The 16,801-nt window shown below is 43.6% G+C and overlaps 1 long non-coding RNA gene across 1 annotated transcript; it reads left to right on the top strand.

Annotated features, from left to right (window-relative positions):
* Positions 1-9,310: 9,310 nt before the first annotated feature.
* LOC130543234 (uncharacterized) lies at positions 9,311-15,789 on the top strand. Its single transcript, XR_008958409.1, has 2 exons — positions 9,311-9,466; positions 13,390-15,789. It is a non-coding gene; the product is annotated as an uncharacterized LOC130543234 (long non-coding RNA).
* The last annotated feature ends 1,012 nt before the right edge of the window (positions 15,790-16,801 follow it).

Here is a 16,801-nt window from a genome sequence, read left to right on the forward strand (position 1 = left end):
AGAGTTACATTATTTTTCTTGAGACTGAAACCCCAAATGGCAGTGACTTTAAAATGATTCAAAAATATTTATCTCTCATATAAGCAGAGGCAACCTAGGGCTGATATGGTGATGCCTTGATCACCTGGTTCCTTCTCTCTTTTTGTTCCATCCTCTTCAACACCTGGCTTCTACCTCGTGGCCCAAGATAACTGCTCCAGCTCCAGACCTTGGGTCAGCGTTCCAGTCATTGTTGTGGAGGAAAGTGTACACTTTTGCCCTTTAAAGCACTCACTACTTTCCTTTCCATCCTGCTGACCAGGACTCAGACATGAGTTCATTGTAAGGCGTACTAGGAAGTGTAACATTTTTTTTTTTTTCCCGAGCAGCCCTGTGCCTTGCTAACCTTGGTCATTTCATTACTGAAGAATGGGAGAATGGATCTGGTCACAATTAGGATCTCTTCCACAAGCCTGTTGCTAGGGTTGTGAGAAAAGCTCAGACCGAGTAGGTTTGGATCCCAGGACTAACATCAGCCTCTTGTATATTTCTCCTGCGGCTGTGAAAATACCAAATACTTGAGATCTACAGCTAGGATATTGAGCTTCTAGTTTTGGTTCTACTGCTGGCCAATGTGGTGGCCTTGAGAGAGAAGTCTAATGTTCCAGGGCCTCAGTTTCCCTAAAATAGGTTACTTTATTTGATCTCCAGGGTCCCTTCCTGCTGTAATATTATGACTTCTTTTAATTAATTAATTTATTTATTTATTTATTTATTTATTTTTAAAGATTTTATTTATTTATTCGACAGAGATAGAGACAGCCAGCGAGAGAGGGAACACAAGCAGGGGGAGTGGGAGAGGAAGAAGCAGGCTCCTAGTGGAGGAGCCTGATGTGGGGCTCGATCCCACAACACCGGGATCACGCCCTGAGCCGAAGGCAGACGCTTAACTGCTGTGCCACCCAGGCGCCCCTATTATGACTTCTTCTAACACGATCTTGGCCTCTATAATCAAGCAGTTAAATAGAAAATGAACATATCGCTTTTCCTTTCCATCGTGACTACTAAATGCTATGGATAATCAAGAAGAGACAACCAGTTGCTGGCCCTAAATGTCCATTCAACCTTGTCATCCTTCAGCAAGACTCCTTCCTACAGGAACTAGCTAGAAATGGAGCTGAGGACCAGGAGATGCACTTTATTTTCCCATTGAACTTTGGAAGCAGAAAGGCTGCAACAACAGACCAGGAAGCTTGTGGTTGTAAAGTCCCTGTTTATATCCGGTAGTCGTGGCTGCAATTGCCCATGTCAAACCCCTGGGACAGGAAGCATATGCAGCCAATTGATAAAGAGGATATCTGCTGTGAGCACGCTAATCTCGAGGAAATGGGGATCCCAAAGTCACCTGGATTAGCCGCAGACCAGAAGGGAGTCCTTTTAGAGTTCCTTTCAGTTGCTAAGGCACACGATGCTTGAAAAACACCTCCTACTCCCACCCAGAGGTGGAAAACATTAAGTCACCGTTGCTTAACTTCCTTACAAATACCCAACAAACACTAGCGTCGGTGCCTTAATAAATAGCTAATCTGCAAAGAAAAACACCACCTTGTCTGCTTCTTGGGGCCACATAGTGAATAGTTTTCTGGTTAATCACCAGGGCTATATAACTTGTCTAGCTCCATGTGCCCTGCTGAATGAGCTGCGTGGTGGCAGGAAGAGGACAACATTGGACATCCAACCAGGAAATGAGGCAGTGGTCCACATGCCTGTCACACCTTCAGCCCCAGCTGAGCATTGCTTCTGACTTGACAGTGGCTCCCCAGAGACTGGCAGAGGCAGTGAACAAGGACAGGCACTCCCAAGTGTAGCATCCAGGATACCATCTTCCTTTTTACCAGGATGACTCCTGAGGATCAGGAAGACCAAGCCTAGAATCAAAGGGGAAAGGATCTAGAAAGTTCTAGAGCATGGCAGAATATATCTGAAACCCTAGCAAAAAGTACCTGGCTTCAGCTGAATGACAGCAATCCCTTTCCCGGGGCTGGCCAACATTTATTTGACTGCCTGACTAGTGGCTTAGACCCGTTATGTCAGCTTTAATGACTCCCACTTGGGCATGAATCTTCCAACACACCTCTTTTTTGAATGATAGATAACTGATATTGATAACTAATACTTGTTGGGTTCTTACTGTGTGCTAGGCACTGTTCAAACCTGTTTTTTTCTTATTTAATCTCACAACTACTGTTATCCCCACTTAAGCACAGAGAATTTAAGTAACTTGTCAAGACCACACAGCCAGTTCACAGGATAGCCAAGACTCTAGCCCAATGCCATCTAGCTCCGAAGTCCATGCTTCTAACCATGCTACTCCTTCATTCAACAAATACTTATTGAGCACCTACTATGTACAGATACTGTGCTTGGTACTGCATATGATCCTGGGTTGGAAACCTGGTTTTCCTACTCTGGCCTGGACTAGGACAAATATGCAGCCTGGATACCTGCTGGGTAGATCCAGAGTCTTGACTATGGACATGTTTATTCTGGACAGAGCATAGGACACGGTGAAAACAGGTACTAATGTAGGTCTGTTGTAAAAGCCAAGTGGCCTAACTTGAACCTTCAAAACGTGGGGGGTACCTGTACGTGATCTCATTTTAAAAGAAGGACACAGGGACCCAGGCAGCTTCCTCTGGGTAAATCGGGGCCAGTTTGAGCATCAGAAGAATTAAAGACAGCAATGGGTTATCTGCTATTGAAAAATTGCAATCCACTCATCCACACTGATAATAAATAGATGAGGGGGAAGAAAGGGCTCTTGCTTACGATAGAATGGTCCGTGCTGGCTGGCCAGTGTGCCACACGTGCTGGAGTTTGCAAGTTACCATTTACAGTCATCCAGTAAAAGAGCAGCTCAGGCAAGAATCATCAGTGGTTGCTAAATCTCAGTGGAAATTTTGGTGAGGAACAGGGTATTTGCAGAGTCTTAAAGTACCTACTCGAAGATTGCTTATTCATTGCAAGGGAAAAAAATAGTCACTGTAACATGGAGAAGGCAGACTGCACCTTGACTGATTACAATTTATGCTGCCAATAAGGGGCAGATGAACTGTGTGTGCTTCCAGATGCAATACCCTGCCAAAGACCCAGCATCACTGCAGTGTTCTGGTCAGGAATCCATAACCTGAATTTAATGGTGAGGAAACATCCAAAAACCCCAAGTGAGAAAATTCTTTTAAAAAGGGGGGAGAGAGAACTAGTATTCTTCAAAAACGTCAATAGCATAAAAGACAAAGAAAGACTATGAAAAATGTTTCAAATTAAAGGAGACTCATGGGGGCGCCTGGGTGGCACAGCGGTTAAGCGTCTGCCTTCAGCTCAGGGCGTGATCCCGGCGATCTGGGATCGAGCCCCACATCAGGCTCTTCCGCTATGAGCCTGCTTCTTCCTCTCCCACTCCCCCTGCTTGTGTTCCCTCTCTCGCTGGCTGTCTCTGTCTCTGTCGAATAAATAAATAAAATCTTTAAAAAAAAAAAAAAAAAAAAAAAAAAAAAAAGAAAGAAGAAGCATTCAGAATGTTAATAAAACAGCTGCAACTTTTAAAAAAAAAAAAAAAAAAAAAAAAAAAAAAAAAATAAAGGAGACTCATGAGTCCCCACAACTGACTCTGATACCTGATCCTGATCTCAGGCTGGATCCTGTTCTACAGAAAATAAAGTGTCATACAGAACATCAGTGGGTCAATTGACAAGCTAGAAGACAGACGGTAGGTTAGACAAAATCACTGTATCAGTGTTATATTTACTAAGGTCAGCAACTATCCTAAGTTCATGCGAGACAATACAATACACTCCAGTGTTTTGGAGTAAATGGCCTACCATATACGCCCGTTAGATGGGTAGATAGGTAAACCGATGGGCAAAATACTAACTATAGAGGACTATGGGGTAAGGGAATAGTGTTCTTTGTACTATTCTTTTTCTTGCTTTTCTGTAAGTTTGACATTTTTTCCAACAAACAAACAAACAAACAGAAACTTTTAAAAGGCTCACCCACGTTGCTGTGAAGCAGAGATTGTGGAGGGAAAGGACAGAAGTAGGGTGGACGGTTAGGGCACCATTGCAAGAGCTGTAGGTGAGAGAAGACTGTGGCTTCCACCAAGACAGTAACTGGAGAAGGTACAGGAAGGGCTCGGGGTCTGGCTATGTCCCGAAGATAGAGCTAATAGGATTTGCTAAGGCATTCCGTGTGGTGTTGAGAGAAGGAAAGGAAGCTGATGGAGAGACACAAAGATTCTGGCCTGACCAGCTGGGGGGCTGGAGTTGTCAGGAACTGAGACGCGGAGGAGGGGGAGAGCAGGTTCAAAGGGGAAGATCAAGAGTCTGGTTTTGACATGCACCTGGGTAAGTGGATTTATGGAATATAGTACCGAAGTTTTGGTAAGCTAAAGCATATAAAATGGGTAACTCTCTTTAAAAGATTCTTCCAGAGTAGCCATGAATCAAAGATAAACTTACTAATGTGAGCACAAAGCAAATTTTCAAAACAAGTTTGCATTTTTGGTGGGCAGGACCTCGAGTGGGACCAGCAATGACGTCCCTTATAATCAACTATTGAAATAAGCTGAACTTAGAATCAGACCCCGGGATAACAGCAATACGGGATGTTAAGCTGATATTTTTAAGTATAATGAAGCATATGCAATCATATTGCTCTTATCAAAAAGAGTAAAATGGCTTTATTATATATTTTTATATAATTTATTATTAGACAAATAAATTTAATGTTATCTATTTCATCTTTAATTCAACCCATTCAAATGTCCATCTTTAGTGTGTGTTCTATCATGTAAACAGTAATATATTTATAAAGCAGTATGTATATATAACTTATAAATAAACAAATATACATAAATGGCAGCAGGAACATGCTCAAAAAATCAACAAGTGTGGAGATCAGAAAGTTTGCAGATGTAAAAACAACAAAAGCAAAAATACACAGGTGGGACCACATCAAACTAAAAAGCTTCTGCACAGCAAAGGAAACCATTAACAAAATTAAAAGGCAACTATGGAATGGGAGAAAATAGTTGCAAACCACAAATCTGATAAGGGGTAATATCTAAAATGTGCAAGGAACTCATACAGCAAAAAACCAAATAACCCAATTAAAAAAGGATCTGAATAGACGTTTTTCTAAAGAAGACAGACAAATGCCCAACAGGTACATGAAAAGGTGCTTGACATGACTAGTGAGTGGGGGAATGCAAATGAAAACCACAAAGAGATATCACTTCACACCTGTTAGGATGGTTATGATTAAAAAGACAAGAGACAACAAATGCTGGTGAGGATGTGGAGGAAAGGGAACCCTCGTGCACTGTTGGTGGGAATGCAAACTGGTGCAGCCCCTGTGAAAAACAGTATGGAGATTCCTCAAGAAACTAAAAATAGAATTACCCTATGATCCAGTAATCCCACTTCTGGGTTTTTATCCAAAGGAAATGAACTCACTATCTTGAAGAGATATCTGTACTCCATGGTCATTACGGTCTGGTTCATATAGTCAAGTCATGGAAACAACCTAAGTGTTGAGGGATGAGTGGAAAAAGGAAAATGTGATGTATATATAATATTACATATATACACACACAATGTAAGTATAATATATATTATATATTAAATGAATGCATTATATATAGTAATTGAATGGTATTATTCAGCCTTAAAAAATAAGGAACTCCTGCCATTTCCAGATTTATAGGGATGAATGTGGAGGGCATGATGCTTAATGAAATAAGCCGGCTGGCAAAAGGCAATTACTGCATGGTATCACTTTTGTAGAGAATCTATAAATAAATAAATACATAAATAAATAACATTGAACTCATAGAAACAGAGGTAGAATGGTGGTTCCCCGGGGCTGGGTAGCAGTAGGGGGAAGTGGGGGGGGGCTTAGTAAAAAGGTACAAACTTTTTGTTTGAAAACCACAATAACAAAAGAACAACAAAGGGACATATTTGGAGACCTCTATAGACTATAGTGCTAGTTGCAGCAGTAATGCTGTCGCCCGTACTACCACCTGCTCCCTTTTCTGCCAAAGGTACGGCGTGGATGGAGCAGTGGAGACCCTCTGCTGGGTACCCAGCTCACCGAGTACGCTGCGAGCGCAGTGAGAAGTTCCGTCCAGGATGTATAAGTGATAGCATGTCACTATCTCACAACTTCTAAAAAGAGCTGATCAATTTGGATCGATGTAGAAAGATGCCCAAGATGCAGTAAGAGAAAAAAGCGAGTGGTAGAAGAGTATATGGTGTCAAATAAACAAACATAGATAGGTGCTTCTATATTCATAGAAAACTGGTAGCAGTGGTTACCTCTAGGAAGTGGTACTGAACAGAACAGCCCTCTTTTACTTTTACTTTTAATTTACTTTTTAATATACTGTCTAAATTTAAAAAAATTATATACATGTATTGTTTCAATTTTTTAAAAAAGTTTCTAAACATTCAGTTTTTTTGAAATTCCTCTTATGATTTTTTAATAAGGAAATACGTAGTATTTTGTAGTGAGATGGCCATGAGAACATTGATTAAAATGGTGTAAGGTTGGTGGTGACTAACATAATATAATAAAAAATCATTAAATAAAAAAAATGGTGTAAGGTTGGAAATAACTTAAATGTGTAGCATTAAGGGAATGGTTAAGTAAATAATGGAAAATTGACTGTAATATAATGCAGTCTTTTAAAAAAATCAATATTCTGAGAATTTTAGCCAGATGGGAAAGGCTGGCAATATACTAAGTGAAAAAAGCAAGAGCTATGTAAATTCAGTATTAATATCAACTATGTTAAAAATACATGGGGGAAAAAAAGCCTGGAAGAAAATATCCCCAACTGACTAGTGGTTGCCTCTGATAGTGAGATGATGGGGGATTTTTCTCTTTCTGGACCTGTGTATTTTCATCTTCTTTTCCATTTTTGTGCAACGAGCATGCATAATTTTGTAATGTGAAAGAAAAAGAAAGTAAAATACTGAGAAAACCATCACATGCCTTCCTGGCATGAGTCAGGAGCTGAATTTTCATGTTTAAATTAGTTTCAGAAACACGGGAGTGGTTTCTAGGCAACCTGCTTGGGAAATCATGCTCCTTTCCCTTGTTGCTGGAGTGTGCGTGAGTGTCTCAAAGAAAATGTAAGAGATGAACCCTTGTGAAAGCTGACTCCTGCTAAGGAAACACAAGCTTTGCTACTCATTTCGGTCACGGAGCTTGAGTTATCGTGATCCCAGAGGCACATAGGGACCTGAGTTTTGTGGGGGTTTTTGTGGTGTGTGTGTGTGTGTGTGTGTGTGTGTGTGTGTTGGCAAATGAGTGATTGATTTTAATGAGGATTGCCATAGGTAGGTAGAATACAATAGCTATTCAAGTCTCTGCCTGTGGTGTGTGTGAGAAACTGGGGTAGGGGGTGGGGGTGGGGGAAGGCACAAGAACCCAAACCAATAACCCCAGGTTGACAGCTTTTCTGAGAATCCGGGGCTGGGAATTCAGACAGTGGCAAGGCTTTACAAGACGGATGGCAGCTCAAGATGTGAAAAGATTGCCTCATCATCATGTGAACCATTTACTATCATTATAGACAATCCTGCTGAGCCAAAGGGCTTTAATCAGGAGGAAACATTGAAAAATGGAATCCGAGCTAAGAAACCCTTGTCCTACCTGATGGGCTGTGGAGGATGGGATGAGTTAAGAATGCTTTTTAGCCTCAAGGGAGCCATGTTCTTTACCAAGAGATTGCAGAAGGTACAGAAGGTACACAGAAGCTCACAGTGTATGTTTTGTAGACCCTGACTACATTTTCCAGCAAGCATGGCAGGTGTTCTGACTGATGAAGAGGGTCCGAGCTCAGCTTCTAGCTCCTAGGCCCCCTAGTGGTTGTCTCTTGAAATTAAAAAATTTCAGTGAGTAGGTAAAGAGCAGGCCTTTGGGAAAATGTTAGCATTTGACTAGGGTTACTGCCTTTGACCTTGGCAGCTCCGAGACTTTGTCAAAGCACAAGGGAGGGGGTGGGTAGTGGCTGCAAATCAGGAGCCCTGGCCTCAGGGAGGAAAGACCCACTTCGCAATAGAAGGGGGGGGGGGGCGGCGCAGGAATCTTCCAAAGTGGATGGTCAGGAGCTTAATCTGTCTCCACACCTTTTTTTTCCCCCTGTCTCCAACCTTCTGAACCCACATCCTGCATTCCACTTAGTAATAGTCCCCTGGGTCTGGTCAACCCTCCGTGATGGGGACGGACACCAGGAGGGTAAAGGAAGAGGGAGACTGGTATTTACTGACCCTCCTCCCGTGGTAGCTCTTGAGGCAAAACCCTTCTCTTTTCATCTTTGGGCGCAGGCCTTAGCACAAGTGTGTGTGCTAATTGTTTGCGGTCTTGAATGCTATATGGAGGCCACAAGAAGGCTGAGGGGCAGAGGGGTTAACAAACGCCTAAGCTCATAAATAGCAAACAGAAACTCAAAGCCCAAGTTCCAAGAATCTATTCTTTCTACCAAGATGTCCCCCGCTCCCACCCCAAGCCCTCCGGCTGGCTGGGCTTGCTGGTCCAACCTATCGGGTGAGAGCCCTGTCTCCTTGCCCGTTGAGTCAGTCCGCCCTGAGGGCCAACGTCTTCTCCCTTCTCTGAATTTCTCCTTTGACACTGAGTCACCCCTCTGAGGCATATTCTTCTTATATTACTTGTTTAACTCTTGTTTATTTATTTATTATTCAGCTTTTCTTAGAAGTTTGTCTTTTTTCTCCATAAGCACCTTGAAGGAAGGGACAATGGATTAATTCTTCCATAAACTCTCTGCCCAGCATTTAGTAAATATTTGCAGTGAGACTAAATTAAGTAGCAGAGTCCTGGTCAGATCTTACCTGCCAGGGCTTGTTCGTATTAGGAAAGTAGCAAACGGTTTTTATTTTAATGATTTCATGTATTTATTAGAGAGAGAGAAAGAGAAAACCCACGCTCATGAGTGCAGGGGGAGGGGCAGAGGGAGAGGGAGAAGCAGCCTCTCTGCCCAGCTCCGGGCTCGATCCCGGCACCCTGGGATCATGACCTGAGCCGAAGGCGGAGGCTTCACCGACTGAGCCACCCACGCGCCCCAGTAGCAAATGATTTCAGTTTTTATCTAAAAATATTTATACTCATCAAACATAGTTAAGTGACTTCCCCCCCTTGCCAAGGGGCTTGCTACCTAAGGTAAGTTAAATGCAGATCTCTCTTGAGGAGCTTAGCATCTTGGGCACAGACGTAGCTTTGCCGCAGCTGCACTGGCATTTGGGTCAAAGGTGGAGTCTAAACGCACTTCGCTCCTTCCGTTCTGGCTGGAATCTGCTGGCTCCCAGGCCAAACGCCGCAGGCTCGCTTCGGAAACAGGGCTCCGTTCTGACAAGCTGGAACGCTCACGGAGCTGGGAACAGGGAGCTGGCTTCTCTGCCAGGTACATTCACATCCGGGTTCCGTCTTCCTCTTAAGGAAGCCTCGCCGGCGCGCGCACAGGCATAGAAAGGTTAAGAGCAAAGCGCTCAGCTCCCACCATCCTTCCACAGAGGACACCAGGCAGGGCCATTCCTCCAGGGAGGCTGACCAGGGCTGCCTGGGGAAGTGTGGTGTGGGAGGAGGAGGTGCACGGGCAGTTAGGAGACCTCCTGACAGACTCTTGTTCTTGCCACAATACAATCATGTATTTCATGAGCATTTATTGGACGCCTCTTGTGTGCCAGGCACGGGGGATACCAAGACAAATAGAACTTTGGGGAAGTATTCAGTCTGGTTGGGGGAACAACCATGTAAGCGATTAAACAGTAGGGTAGACATTATCATAGAAGCATGTACGAGAGACCTCAAGATCACAGAGGAGGAAGTGCAGAATTCAGCCTGCAGAGGTTGGAAAAAAGCTTTATGGATAAGGCAACTCTCAAAAGAAATCTTAAAAGAGAAGCAATTGTTCACCGGTTGGGCCAGGCAAGATGAGTACTCCAGGCTGAGGGAATAAGGGGTACAACAGCATGGTGGCCTGAGGGGGTGTGGCAAGTCCTCCCTGGCGCTAAAGCTACGTGGGGAAGGTGGGGCTAACAATAGGAAGGGCTGTGTCTCAGAGTGGAGCTCCGCCCTACAGATGATGGGGGAACATGGAAGGGTTTTAAATGGGGAGGGGGTTGTGTCATGGTCAGATGTCAAAAGATCTATGTAAGTGTGTAAGTATGATGTGAAGGAGGGGCTGGAAGAGGAAGTGGTTGACTCACTACCTTGTCGTGTGTCAGGGAAGATGAGTAGGGCGGTATGGCCTTAGGAGATGGGTTCCGATGAAGCCTGCTGAGAGACGGGATGTAGTGGTTTGTGAGGGCAGGCTAGGTCAACTCCTTTAGGCCTGGGGAGATGGGAATGGTGGCCCCATACACCAAAATCAGGAACATGTGGGAGAGTTGGGGGAGAAGGTCGGGGCTGGTGAGTTAAATTGTGGCCATGTCTAAAGTGCATGTGGGACATCCAAGCAGAGCTATCTAGTAAGTGGTTGCCATATGGGAGTCTGAGCTCAAGGAAGATGCTGGATTCTGATGGAAGAAGGCTGGATCAGGCTTCTCTCTCTGTAGACATTCAATAAACATTGTTTTGAGTAGCTAATTAATGATTACAGGGCCCTGGGAAAACAGAACGATGTTGCAGTGTAAATGTGGATGCTCTTACAGTAATGGACTGATGGTTGCAGAAAAGCTCAAGCTAAATAACACTAATTTTTCCCTGCTATAAATAAATCTTCTGCAGTCGGGGTTTTCAATTGCACAGTGAAAAGAAAGGCAGCAGTGGAAATGAGGAAGGGGGGCACATGGAAGGCCTAGCATGCCTGCAGAGTGAGAATGTGAGCAAGTTCCAGCCCAAACGGATAAGGTAGTAATCTGATCTGGTGGAAAAGAGATGAGAGTCTAATGTCTTGGGTTCGAGTCCTGATTCCTCAACTGACTCATCAGGGTGTCTATAATATTCATAGATGTGTAGTAAATGTTTGCTAGCTCCTTTTAGAGGTATACTCATGGTTTAAGCTCTTTATGGGCATTATTACCTCATTCAATCCTCAGAACAACCTCATGGTATGTCCTTTATTACGCTTTCTTTGCAAAACTGAGCACGGAGAGTTTAAGTGACCTACCCAAGGCCACTCAGCTGAAAAATGTCAGCTCTAGGATTCAAACCCAGACAGTCTGGGCCCAGAATCCTTTTAGAGGCAATTAACTGCTGTGCTATTCTGCCTCTTCACGTAAAAAAGTTAGGAAATTTCACTGTGCTGGGCCTTTGATTTCTTATCAGTGTATGGATTTTGTAAAGGGCAAGTAGCATAATTTATCTTAAGGCCTAAATTATAGGTGTGTACTTTCATTGTGTTCTCCCATAATCAGTCCTTCAAGGAAGCAGTGTTTAAAGATTTGTCCCAAATCTCCTTTTTGGGGAAAGCTCTGGGAGTTCCTGTAATTATGTGACTTTGTGTTTGCAGATCACAGCAGACTACACGAGCAGCGTTATCACTCAGCATTAGAGATCGCTGTTTACGGAATTTGGCTAATAATACTAATCATGGGCTCAGAGTCAGAGACACCTTGCTTCTATCCCAGATCTGCCACTTGGATATGTTGCTTAAAACTCTCCATGCTGGGGCGCCTGGGTGGCTCAGTTGGTCGAGGGTCTGACTCTTGATTTGAGCTCAGGTCACGATCTCAGGGTTGTGAGATTGAGCCCCGCATCGGGCTCTGCGCTCAGCTCAGAGTCTGCCTGAGATTCTCTCTCTCCCTCTGCCTCTCCCCCTGCTTGCATGCTCTCTCTCTCTTTTAAATAAATGAATAAAATAATTTAAAAAACCCTTTTCCATGCCTGCTTTTTCATCTGTACATGAGATGATAACTTTGTGAAGGTAAAAGGGCACAGTGGTAAGGAGTTCACAGTCCAGGGTAAGAGTCACTGAGTGCACTAAGTTTAATACAAATAGGCGTATGAAAATGGGGGAGGTGCATTCTAGGAAAAAGGAACCGTGGAAGGCTTGTTGGCAGGGAACTTGGAGCATGTGATAGACTATAAGAAGGTCAATGAGACCATCTCATAAACTTATTAAGCAACTAGCATTTTTTTTTACATCTTTAAAGTCAGCATTTCTCTCTTTAGATAGTTTATATATAACTAATAAAGCAAAACTTGGGGCGCCTGGGTGGCTCAGTCGGTTAAGTGTCCAACTCTTGGTTTTGGCTTGGGTCATGATCTCAGGGTCCTGGGATCAAGCCCCGCGTCAGGCTCCCAGCTCAGTGAGGAGTATGCCTCTCGCTCTCCCTCTGCCCCTCCCCCTCCTTGCTCACTCTCTCTCAAATAAATAAAATCGTATAAATCAATCAATCAAAGCTTATTATTTTAAGGAAATAATTTTCTCCAAACATTTAAGTGTTGATAGCAAGCCTAAATTAAGTTCTTCTATCCATTTAACTAAAATCATTACACAAACAGGCCGGATGTTCTTAAATACATCCAATGTCTTAAAAACCTGATAAAACACACACTAGTTTTGCAATGATTACAGAAATTATTGTGTAAAAATTTATTTTTAAATTGCTAATATCATGGATTTAAGGTTGTTTGTTCATCATCTCCATTGTTATCCATATTTTATTTTTTTTTCTTGAAAAAGGGTGTTTATTTTTATTTTTATTTTTTTTTATAATGATTTTTTATTTTATTATGTTAGGCACCATACAGTACATCCCCGGTTTCCGATGTAAGGCTCGATGATTCATTAGTTGTGTATAACACCCAGTGCACCATGCAATACGTGCCCTCCTTACTACCCATCACCGGCCTATCCCATTCCCCCACCCGCCTCCCCTCTGAGGCCCTCAGTTTGTTTCTCATAGTCCATAGTCTCTCATGTTTCATTCCCCCTTCTGGTTACCCCCCCTTTCTTTGTTATCCATATTTTAATTCTTATTTTTATTTTATACTTTCCTGGGATTCCTATTTCTACATCAACTTATGGTTACAATAATCGTACAGACCCTCCCCCCCCCAGTTCAGAGTAGCCAAAATCGCAGATTCCGTTCTCAAATGGTTGATTCTTGCTGGGGATACCCAAGCTAGCAATTCAAACCTGCACAATTAGTCTTTAGGTTGAGTCTTTTAAAAAATAATCAAGTCTCATTTCTGGTGTCACAGAAATTTTAAGTCCTTTTCAGTTCAAAGAGATTTTGAGCTTCAGAAACCAGAAACACATATTCTTTAAAGTTCTCACAATCTCTGTTCGCCATCCCACAATTCAGCCATTATTCTATATTGATTTGGTCTGTCAGGTTAACTTAGGCATACTTTATCAATACCTCATTATCATTATAGAGTCATCTGGAGTCTTGCTACTCAAAGTGTGGTCCGGGGACCGACAGCCTCAGCACATCTCACGAAGAATCTCAGCTTCATCTCAGACAAGCCAACTCAGAAGCTGCATTTTAACAAGACATCCACCCACCCTGTGACTTGACTGCACTTTAAAGGCAAGAAGCGCTAATACAATGAATTCATCTCCCTGAGGATGAGGGATCAAGCCTGCAGTTCGCACTCCCTTTTCAGTGCATGCAATTAATTTATCATCTCCGAACCCACTTTTTCTTCTTCTTTTCTTATAGTTTGAGATAGTATTTTAACCGCTAGGATTTTCTGTTACACCGATCAAGAGAAGAGGGCCTGGGACTGAATTGGAGAAATCCAGCATTGAAGAAGGGGATAGATGAGGAGGACCTGCCCAGAAAGCTAGGAGAAAACCAACAGAAGCCCAGAGCAATGACCTTTCAAGGACATAATATTTGTCAGTTTCTCTTACCACGCCGACAAGCATGTAGTGAGCACTCCATAAATATTAGCCATTGTTACTGCTGTGGTTAGTAGTAGTAATTTAAGTTTTTTTCCTTTAAAGATTTATTTATTTATTTATTTACTTGAGAGAGAGAGAGAGAAAGAAAGAGAATGAGCTGGGGGAGGAACAGACAGAGAGGGAGAAGCAGACTCCCTGCAGAGCAAGGAGCCCAATGCGGGGCTCCATCCCAGAACCTTGAGATCATGACCTGAGCCGAAGGCAGCCACTTAACCGACTGAGCCACCCAGGTGCCCTAATAGTAGTAATTTAAAAATGAAGAACAGATGCTGTCTTAGGTTTCCCACAAGAGCCATTTTCCTCGTCCCTCTCTGGTGTTGAATGAAGAAGGGCTGATTTGCAGGATGACCTCAGAAAAAAATAAGGTCAGAGGAAAGAGTCTATCCGCTAGAGTGTTTACATTTCCTTTGGCGGGCAGGGTGGATGATAAAGTAAACTTACTTTTTAAAGAATGCTGCAGCTTTTCTCCCACTCTGGTTACTGGACTTTGACCATAGCACTCTAGGCATTTACTAGCTTTTTTTTTTTTTTTAACGTAAGCAAATGGTTTGAATGCAGTTTTCAAAATCCCCTGCCCTATAGGAGTGAGAGGTCTAGTCCTAGAAACCCAGGTGAAGAGTTGATTTCTCTGAGACCCTCCTGAAATGCTGTTTTGGTCTTGCAGAATTGTGCTCTGCTAGGCATTGATCTGACTAAGGGATGAGGAAAGAATAATGCAAGGACATTCTAGAAAGGATATTGATTAGGACACACTGATTTATAATCTATTTCATGGCTTGAATATGTTAATAGATTGTATTACATAAGCATTTAGCTATTAGCCAGCAGTCCTGTAGATTTAGTGTGTGAAGCTGTTGCATTTCAAACTGTTCTGAGTGTGTGTTGCCATCTCCTTAGCGCTGGTTAAAAACCACGGATTTTATTTATGACGTTATCTTGAGTGTCCTGTGGGCCCCTGCAGGGAGTTTGCAGAGACACCTGGTGGCTGGTAAGGTGAAGTACCCTGGCTTTGTTAGAAAGGATTTGAATTGCGTCTAAAATTTGGGTAATTTTTGTGGTTGAGAATTTCATTCTTTCTTTCAAATCTTTGGTAAGATTGCAGTCACGTATTTAAAAAATGGACTTTGATTCTTACAGAAGATTTTTGTAGCCTCCAGCCTCTCTTTCCTAAAAGAAACAATCAACCAAGTGAATTGACCAACACCATCAGCTGGGCGAAATCTAGCGGAGGCTAGGACGAGGGCGAGGCAAGAGCGAATGTAAGCAGGTGCCGTTCAGTAATGAATACATACAGCATTTTAATGCAATATTTTAGAAAGTCAACATTAATGCGAAAAAGTCATTATCAACAAAAAATGTCAAAATTGTAAATAGCAGGATCAGTATTGCTGGTTTTCTCTTTGAGCTCAGACTCCAATATGGCTCTGAAAGGCTCTGAGAAGAGCGAGGGTCTGATGGCCTTCCCTGACAGCCCATCCCCCACCTGGCTCATTCATGGTCAGTGGATGTAGGTCCACCCCTCCCCCCACCCATTGTTTCCCTTGTCCTTCCAGTGGCTCTTCAGGTCTCCTCCAATTCACATCAAGGGTAAGAAGCCTGGGCCAATGGCAGTGATAGGCAAGAAGAAGAAATGAAGAATAGGAAGTTAGCAGGTGGCCCTGAGGGGAAACAACTGGGAATTCCATCTTCCATTTCTCCTGTTTTATTTGTCAGGACCCTCTCTCCTCCACCTTCCTCCCACAGATGCTTCTCAGAGGCAGGGTCTTAAACCCACTGCACTGCTTTTTGCTAGGCCTCGGAGCCCAGGACACTAGGGCCCTGAGGGCAGGTGCCCGTGTCAATAAAATGATGTTTGCTCTGGTGAGAAAGCCCTTGTCACAGCTTTTCTGTTTTAATACGTGCCTTTAGTTCCCGCTGGCCAGGACCAGGGTACGGGTGGGGTGAGTGAGGATGTGGGCCCACGAACACATGCTGCTTCTCAGGGGCGCACATTTGTGTGAGACGTTGGGAGCCAGAAGCTCCCAAAATAGCCTGGGAAGAGTGTGAGTTTGGTCTGTGTGGTGCTGCCTCTGCACTTCCCCTTCCTCTTCCCCTTCATGAGGATGGCACCCCGAATGGGCAGGCTACAGTTAATAGGAGAAGTGACCCCTCCCACCTCCTCCCTGCTTGTCTCTCACCTAACCCTTGCCCTGTCATCAGAGAGATGGTCCCTGGAAATAGCAGGAAAATATGGTGTAATGATAACCACACGAGCTGCTATGAAAGGGGGAAGGAAAGCCAGCGGGGAAAGAACATACTGAGGCAGGAAGGGATCAGAAACTCAAGAACAAAGGAAAATTTCAGAAAGCCCCAAGAAGCAAGTGGCCTACCAAGGAGGCCCAATAGGTCTCATAGAGAGGGGCTGCTCAGCACGTGGTGAAGAAAGACTCCAGCAATAAGAGGAGGCCAAGGGGTACTCCTCCTAAACCACTGCGTAGAGTCCCATGGCTTTCAAATATATTCCCTGAGGGGGTTTCAGGGAGAATAGCGTGTGCCCTCTGACAAAGCCCCGTCACCAGAGCCTGCCCCGGTCTCCGGATCATTCACCTGGACACATCGGATACCCTGTCTCATGTATCAGCAATTCTCCTGACCCAGAAAACTGCATATCCCTTATCACCCGCTCACGTCTCTGCATGAACCTGGCTCTTCTGTTGGCAACGTAACGGGTCTCTTTTTACCAGTGGAGGTTTTGCCGACGACCGGAGCCCGCGTGGTTCAGCAGGGGAATCATAGTAACATTTATTGAGAGCCTGCTCTATGCCAAGTCTGTGCTTGGCACTTCATCTGTTTCCTCTTTAATCCTCAAAATACCCTTTCGAGTAAATATTATAATTATCA

Source organism: Ursus arctos, unplaced genomic scaffold, assembly GCF_023065955.2.
Source record: "Ursus arctos isolate Adak ecotype North America unplaced genomic scaffold, UrsArc2.0 scaffold_9, whole genome shotgun sequence".
NCBI lineage: Eukaryota > Metazoa > Chordata > Mammalia > Carnivora > Ursidae > Ursus > Ursus arctos.